This window comes from Myxine glutinosa, chromosome 4 (assembly GCF_964187855.1).
Source record: "Myxine glutinosa chromosome 4, kmMyxGlut1.1, whole genome shotgun sequence".
NCBI classification, from domain to species: domain Eukaryota; kingdom Metazoa; phylum Chordata; class Myxini; order Myxiniformes; family Myxinidae; genus Myxine; species Myxine glutinosa.
The window spans coordinates 155285284-155294471 of record NC_136264.1 but is presented as its reverse complement, the minus strand read 5'-3'; positions in this window follow the sequence as shown (position 1 = coordinate 155294471).

The following is a 9188-nucleotide window of genomic DNA, read 5'->3' as shown; positions in this document are numbered from 1 at the left end:
ATCGACAAAACCGAGAGGATGTTCTCATCCTCATCCACCCCCTCCTCCGAGATTGCAGCTGCACTAGCTCTGTGTACCAGAGTAGAGCGACCTTTGCTGTCTAGGTCAGAGGGAAAGTTATGCAGGCAACAACCGGACGAGGCACCTCACAGTCTCGATCCCAGCACGAATGACTTGTAAACAAGCCAAGAGCTCTGGTCAAGGGCGAACGCTGACGGCGAAGCATTTCGTTCAGGAACTACGTCGTCTGAGCACGTAATGCTCTCCCGAGGTCCGAACGCCGGAGCAGTCATGACGAACTCCGGCAAGACGCCTGGAGAATGATGCTACTGGGAAACGTCCTACAGCTGAAACCCCGTTGGGTCGACGGACGTGCTCGGAGCCGAAGGTACGAGTCTAGCTGTGACTGCCTTGGTTGTGGGAAACGCTAAAGGCTTCTTCTGAGAGAATCCTCCTAGATTTCCATGCCCGGCACGAGATGTGATTTTCCACGCATGTGCTCACGACTCCCATGTCTGTCACGCTTCACTCTGCCGGCGTACCCGACTACCGCTGGACGGAATCCCTTCTATGCGCGAGCTGTGCGCTGCACCCATCGTGGGCACTACTCTGCGAGGCCGGCGATCGCCGCTGGCCGGAATCGCCTCAACGCTTGAGGCTCGATTGGCATCCCGAGAGGACCCGATACTGCACGGATGCACAGCTTGTCCAGTGCCGTTATCTCTGTACTGATTAACAGACAGGCAGCGAGCCTCGTCTGACGGCACCGAAGGCCGATTCTGAGGACACCGTGCGGGAAATTCATAGCCTCCCAGGCACTCGGGCACTAAAGGGGAATGCTAGTTATTGATAGCATGATGTATATGAATGATCCGCTGTAGGCTTAGTACAGGTAGAGGCCGACGTGGAGGCCTGGATCTGTTTCCTGTAAATGAGCCGTGCGTCCATGCAATGGTGATTCGTTCTTCGCCAAGGTACAAATTATCCGACCTAGCTAATGTGCCCGGCTACCCCACTGTTAGACTACTGCGACGTTTCATCTCAAGTCTAGCGGGGACTTCGATGGGTCCAGTCCGAAGGTTCCACCAACGGGCTCTCCATCTTCTCCCGGGACGCATGGGGTGTGCACTGCTTGCTTTATTCGATATCTTCTTGTTTGGGATTTCCTTTTTCTATATATATATACATCTAGAAACTGATTGCTAACCAGACTGAGTGCGCGGTTGAATTTCAGTAACCCCGTAATCGGGATTGATGACGCCCTGGGCGTTTCGACTGGCAGTAACATCCTTTCAGATGTATTTTGATTCTTCGCATTTCTATATATCCATCTGCTGTTTATCAATATGTGCCTACTGTTCAATGGCCTGCTAGTAAAGTTTTAAACGCGGGGAGAATGTGGTGAAATCGTCATCTAGGTTACAACCCTGGTGTTATTCCACTCATTGCCACTAAGTGGCTCCTACGCGGCTCCTATAAAGAGACTGCCGTTCAGCGCAGAAGGTAGTACTGTGCCATGTAATTCCATAGCATCTCCGGGCTTCCGTAGAATGGTAAGGATTCTGCATTGTGCGCTGCATGCTCGCTTGAATATATATCATCTGTATGTACCTGAAGTAATACTAATACTATGATTGCTGGTTCTCCCTTTAGATCAGGGGTTCCCTAACTGGGGTGCATGAACCCCCAGGGGGTGCGTGAGTCCATCCCAGGGGGTTCGTGAGACGTTTCTGAAAGTCAAAACTAGAGTACTATTTGTTGAAATAAAATCTGATATATCATATAATTTATATCAACATCATATATATATATTTTTTTCCACAGATTCAGACCGCAATCCATGATGTCTAAGAAGCGCAAATACGATAATTCGTACATCAAGTGGGGGTTCATGAAGTTTGTGGAGAAGGATGGGACTGAACGTCCGCAATACGTTCTGTGTTACAAAGTGCTGGCGGAGGCGTCGATGAAGCCATCGAAGCTAAAAGCCCACCTCGACAGCACCCATCCGACTCATCAGAACGACTCTGAAGACGTGTTCCGAAGCAAGAAAGCTCGCTTCATGGCGAAGGGTAGCTTGACTCGGCACGGGTTCCAACCGTCGACGAAGCCTATCCTTGAAGCCTCCTATGAAGTAGCGCTCCTCATTGCAAAAGACAAAAAGGCTCATACGATTGGCGAAACGCTTGTAAAGCCCTGCGCCGTGGTGATGGCGAACTTGGTTTGCGGACCCAAGGAGGCCAAGAAACTCAAGAGTGTTCCCCTGTGCAACAACACCATCAAGCGCAGAATTGAAGACATGTCAAAGGATATTGTGGCTCAGGTCACACAAGAACTCCGGGAATCGCGCTGCCGTTTCAGCTTGCAACTCGACGAATCCACCGACGTAGCGAGCTGCAGTCAATTGCTGGTTTTTGCACGCTACTTGGCGGGATTTGCTGTGAAGGAAGAGTTCCTGTTCTGTTCTCCTCTCAAAACAACAACCAAATCGGTGGACATTATGAATATCGTGAACCATTTCATGGAAGAAAACGGCATCGAGTGGACGAAGCTCAGATCGTTGTGTACGGATGGGACCCCGGCGATGATGGGAAAGCGATCCGGGTTCGTTGCGCTGGTGAAAGACAAGTGCCCCGACGTCATCGTGACACACTGTGTGCTCCATCGCCACGCCCTTGCGACCAAGACGCTCCCCAAGGAGCTCGGTGATGTAATGGCTATCGTTGTCACAGCAGTGAACTTCATCCGCGCTCGGGCTCTCAACCACCGCCTCTTCCAGGTCTTCTGTGAAGACATCGGTGCTGCATACACTCATCTTCTGTACTACACCGAGGTGCGTTGGCTATCCCGGGGCCAAATTCTGAACCGCGTCCTCCAGCTGCGTCGGGAGATTGAAATTTTCCTGCGTGAGAAAGGCAACGACTTGGCGGACTACTTCGGCGACCCTGTCTTCATCGCGAGGCTTGCGTACATCAGCGACATTTCCGGGCACCTTAATGCTCTCAACATATCACTTCAAGGGAGCAGCCTCACGATCGTCGAAGCAGCGGAACGGATCAATTCACTTCGAGAAAAGCTGCGGCTTTGGAGCAACCGCGTGGAGAAGCGGTCATTCGTCAACTTCCCGGAGCTCGCTCAAATCCTCGCGGATGACGACGCTCAGAATGATTTCTGCTCCACGCTTGTCGTCGACATCAAGGGTCATCTGAAGTCTCTGTCTGACAGTTTTGATGGATACTTTCCGAATCTGTCGGTCGATCCGTGGATACAGGATCCTTTCACGATTCTAATTGACGACATCGACGACGACAACGAGCTCAAGGATGATCTGATCGAGCTGAAGGCCTCTGGCCACCTGAAGATGCAGTTCTCCACCGTCGCCAGTCCCTCGGAGTTTTGGGCAAGCAACTACGAGGCCTTCCCCAATCTAGCAGCGAAAGCGCTCCGAATGACACTGCCTTTCGTCACGACCTACCTCTGCGAAGCCGGGTTCTCCGTGTTGGTCATCATGAAAACAAAGCTGCGGGCACGCCTTGACGTCGGCCCCGACATGAGGGTGGCCCTCTCCAAGACAGCTCCGAGGATCAAACGCCTCGTGGAGGAAAAACAGGAGCATCCGTCTCATCGTGTGTGATGGGTGATCGATGCGTGATACAATTCGTGATCTGATCTTGAAGTTTCCGAATAAATATTTGTTCATCTCTTGTTTTTTCATTACAATATTACACTATGAACTTGATCTTTTACGAAGCACTGTTATGCGTATTATAGTATAATAATAACTCAGATTGTGTCTCGAAAAGTTGGGGGTTCGTGGACACCTATGACATCCACAGGGGGTTCGTGGGGGGATAAAGTTAGGGAAACACTGCTTTAGATGCTGTCTGAGATCGATCACGATTAATTGTTGTAATAATCAGAGATACAACATTGTCTCAGAGCTGAGTTTTATCGTTTTATAGCTGAGTACTTACTTTTTCCACATGCGAAATTTGCATTTATGTTTATTTAAATTATACAATGGACTACAAAATGTAAATGTTTCATGATATTTGTTATATTATATCACCTTTATCTATCAATATTGTTGAAATGAAGATCAAATAGCTGTATGTTGAAATATGTTGAAAAAGTCAAAACTTTACATGGGGTGTACTTACTTTTTCACATGACTGTATATATATATATATATATATATATATATATATATATATATATATTGTTGCGGATATGAGGATGGCATTTTTAAAATTGTATTGTATTGGAAATTGTTGTGTAACATTGTTGGATATGGCCCCTCCTGCCTCCAGAGTTGTGTAAAGATAAAAAGGGAGTTAATTCCATAAACACCACATTGCAGGACACGATAAAACCCTTGTTCAGTAGCTTATATCTTATTATGTGTTTTAGAGTAAGGCCTTGTCTTCCATTAGAATGACACTCCATTGCACCAAGTGAAAGAGATAGATTCCCTTCATTCCCATTACCAAAAACCTCCATTTCCCCCTTTCGTCATTGCCAAGCCTCGATTGGCAATTACATCCCCTCCAAAGCCGCCATTGGCCACGAGGCAGGGTTGGGGAAGAAAGGCGGGTCCCCACCTCGTCAGAGAGGGGAGGAGTGAGTAAGCCCCACTCAACCAACCACAAACAAGGGGTTGGACTTCGAGAGGGTGTGGCAAGAACGATCAAGGAGGTTCGCAAAGGTTGAGGGGCGGGGCATATATAACCCGCTGCGGGACGTTCCCCAAGCAGATGAGTTCTGAGTCTGAAAAGAGACGACCTTCAGAGAGACAAGTGTGCAAGGAGAGAAGGACGCGTCAGACGATTTGGGAGAAAGAAGGGGAGGACCAAAAAGAGCCCGAGACGTGGAGCGACAACCAGCCCCGGCCGCGTGCAGCGAGATACGCGTGCCGCCGTCGCCCTGCTCGCTCCCAGCCTGACGAGGCCCGGCTTGCTGTGCGCCCTGCCAAGCCTTCCAGCTTGTGGTCCGAGCTGAACATTCCTCCTTCCAGCCAATCCACTCTGCAATTCCCCGCGTGAGTCTGTGTCTTCGTTTGTTCTGTCCTGGGTATTAATTAAGCCTGTTAGGTAAGCTAGTCATTTGCACTGTGTCACCTGCGTCTCATGTCCCCTGTAAATAATCGTGACTGCTCTTTTTGCTTATGTGCGTGTAAACAATAAACCCCGTTACTCTTCTGTACGTCTTCTTCTTCCTCTTTGCATTCGGTCGCTTTAGAGTTTTCCCACATTGAGTAGCTGTATGTATGTATGTATGTATATATATATATATATTGTTACGGTACGCGGTTAAGGATGTTATATTTGCCGAGCGGAGGCTCCGCGACCGAACAGTTGTTCCCCGACTAAACCCGATTCACCCAAACGTTGGCCGTATCGCGCCACAGATATTCAATGGGGAAAAGACTAAGACGACGAATGCAAAGAGGAAGAAGAAGAAGACGTACAGAAGAGTAACGGGGTTTATTATTATTTACACACATAAGCAAAAAGAGCAGTCACGGGTATTTACAGCGGACATGAAAACGCAGGTGACACAGTGAAAATTACTAGCTTATACAGACTTAGTTACTACCCAGGACAGCACGAACAAAACAAACTCACGTACGCAAATGGGGAACTTGCAGGCAGGAATGGCTGGAAAGGATGAGCAGGTGGGATCACAGGGCACAGCGAGCAGGTCCACTCCGGGCGGGAAGCGCGGAGCCGGCAGCTCCTTGTAACCCGCTTTACAGCGCACGCCGGCAGCTCCTGGTATTCGGCTTTACAGCGCACGCAGGCAGGGTCACTCACTGCCCCGTCAGGGCTTCACGCGGCTGGTTGAAACGGGGCTGGACTCATCTGCCGTATCTCTTTGCAACTCGTTCGTAAAAGTTCCTCTGCTTTCTCTTGGACCCTTTCTTTGTCGTGTACCTCTCCACGCAGTTCAGCTCGTATTCCCTTCCTCTCACTTCTCTCCAGCGCGGGACTGACACGCCCTCTTACGCACCTGGACTCATCTGCCGTATCTCTGGTGTCGCTTGTCCCAGCCATCGTCGCACCCTTCTCTCCAAACCTTCAGCGCGGGTCTGTCATGCCCCCTTCGATTTTGGTACCGCCCTCCCCCCCCCGTGCTCTGTTTCGTGACCTTGTATGTCAATGTTGCAAGTTGCAAGTACCGCCCGTTGCAATCCCACGGGCTTGTCTCCTTATTTGGGCATCGTGCCGATGGCACGCCCGTCGTGGCGAGCCACGGGCTTGTTTCCTTATTTGGGCATGGGGCTGCACAGCCCCGCCCTTCGTGGCGCGCCCTGGGCTTGCCTCTCCCTGGCGACCCCGCCCCTCCTGTTCAAACAGAGCACGGAGCACATATTCACTATAGCAGCGAATTGAGAGGGCGTGCACCCCACGCTTGTGAACTGCGTTACCCACAGATGGAGAGTTTGGCTGGGAAATGGAATTATTGAAGGGGAGCTATTCTTAATTGATTCGGTGCAATGGAGTGTCATTCTAATGGAAGACAAGGCCTTACTCTAAAACACATAATAAGATATAAGCTACTGAACAAGGGTTTTATCGGGTCCTGCAATGTGGTGTTTCATGGAATAACTACCGGGACGCCCTTTTTACCTTTACACAACTCTGGAGGCAGGAGGGGCCATATTCAAACAATGTTCACAGCAATTTACCACAATACAATACACACAATCAAAAAAAATGCAATCCTCATATCCGCAACAATATATATATATATATATATATATATATATATATATATATATATATATATATATATATATATATATTATATATATATATATATTGTTACGGACACGGCTAGGATGTTGTTTGCCGAGCGGATGGCCGCCGCGCCCGAACAGTTACCCCGACTAACCCGATTCCTGAACGTTGGCCAAAATCGCGCCACAGATATTCAATGGGGGAAAAGACTAAAGCGAAGGATGTGAAGAAGAAGAAGACAGAAGTAGGGAATACGGATATAATTTATTAGCTATTTACAACCAAAAGAAACCAAGGAAGAAGGAAGGATAATAAAATAATTTACAGAAGAACTCAGAGACACAGTGAAAATCGCTAGCTTATCTATGCAGTCTTACTTCACCCAGGACAGAACAAACAAAACGGACTCACACGGGGAATTGCAGAGTGGATTGGCTGGAAGGAGGTGGGTGGCTGGAGGGGGAGGAAGGCACGGAGCTGGCTGGAGCTTGATCCCGCACGGGACGTCGGGCTGGACCACGACGGCCGCCGATGCCACCGATCCTGTTGTGTGCGCGGGGTAACGGGTCGGAGCTGCTTGGTGGAGCCAACGCTGCTGGTGGGGGGTCTGGCGTGACGGGTTCTTTCTCCCTCTCTCACAAACTCCAGGACTCTTTCTCTCTTTGCTTCGCTTCGCCCCTTCTCTCCTCTCTCTTTCTTAGTCCAACCCAGTCCAACAACTTCCTCTCTTGCTTAGTCCAACTCTTTAATCCAACTCTTCCTCTCTTGCTTAGTCCAGCAACAACTTCTCTCTTGCTTTCGCGCGCGCTCTATATAGCGCCTCCGGCGATCAAGCCGCTGGTGTCCAGGACACGCCCATCGGTCAGCTTGCCTCGGCCCTGATTGGTCGGCACGGCCCTCTGGCTCCGCCCTTGATGACGATGGGCGGGCACGCCCAGGAGTCGGCAGCTCCTCCCCCTTCTTCTCCAAGCCGACCTCGTGGCGAATGGTGTCGCGGAGGGAACAGTTGGCAATTTGTTGGAAGGGGAATGTGAAGGGAATCTACTCTTATTTCACTTGGTGCAATGGAGTATTTCAATTAATGGAAGACACAGCCTTACACTAATACACATAATAAGGATATAACTACTGAACAGGGATATATGGTGTCCTTCATGTATGCTTTATGGAATTAACTACGGGAACGCCCTTTGACCTTTATACAACAACAAATGCAGGAAGGATGGTGACATTTTACAACAATTCATTACACAACAATAAAAAAAACAACATTCTCATATCCACAACACTGCACCCTCCTCCCCTGAGGGACGTCCCGGGCCTATGAACTTTAGCTTTTAGTGTGGCACGTAGGTGTAGTTCCCTCTACATTTAACCTGACCCTGAGTGCGACAGTTTTAAAACATGAATAAATATGTCCCGCTGCTCCATTGCACCCTACCTAACAGACTCGCGGCCACAGCTGACCGAATTGCGGAATTGTCTTCAAACTATACATTAACGGTGGGGGCGCATTATTTACGACTCTACTTTATTTACAAAACGCAACCCAGGACCCGTGAATGTTCTTTTTTTGGGGGGGAGACAGTCTGCTCTGCATCGATGCACCATGAAACCACCCAAAAACGCACCAATACACCCTCAAGCACCAATCGGTGCACAGTCACCACAGTTCAATAAAAAATAAAAATAACCAAACAAACCCTGCTGGTGGTCTCTTGCTCTTCGGCTCACTCTGCTGGCTATTGCTCTCTTCCTGATGTTGTCATCTTCTTTGCTGGCGGCCTATTTGTCATAATAAAAAGCACAGAACGTGTCCATTTTTATTTATGGCCCACAGGGCCGACTATGTGTAGTTCACCTGTGGGGCATCGGTGCCCTGGGACCAAGGTCCGCCAGCAAGATCTCGGGCCTTCATGGCCGGTTCCAGCAGAGGGGCCATGCCCCAACCCATGGGGTCCATAAGTGGTGCTCAGCCACAGACATGTGGTCCATAAGGTGGTGCATCGATGCAGACAGCTGGTTCCGGGAGTTTCGGGCGCACAATGGCGGACTCACGCACGCTCCCCTCGGCGCCCAGTGGCGCACAGGTCCTCATGTGGGAGACAAGGGGGGAAAAGACAGATGAGCGAGGGGTAAGGTCACAAGGGTACACATCAATACAGGCAATGCAAGGCAAGGTGCGTATGGAGACGGAGCGGAGAAAAGCTCGTCCCTACCGTACGTCACCCCCCCCTTGTCACCTACTCTACCCTTGCCCTTACCCCATATTTACAACAATCTACACATTTACAAATTCGTCACTACTGTCACGTCTCCCCATATCTCTTCTGCACCAAATTCGTCTTCACTCCCTCTACTTCAAAATTTGCCATCACCCAATTCATCATCAATCCTCATAAGGAGGAAGAGATGGAACATCAGCACAATGTCACACCCACGTCATGA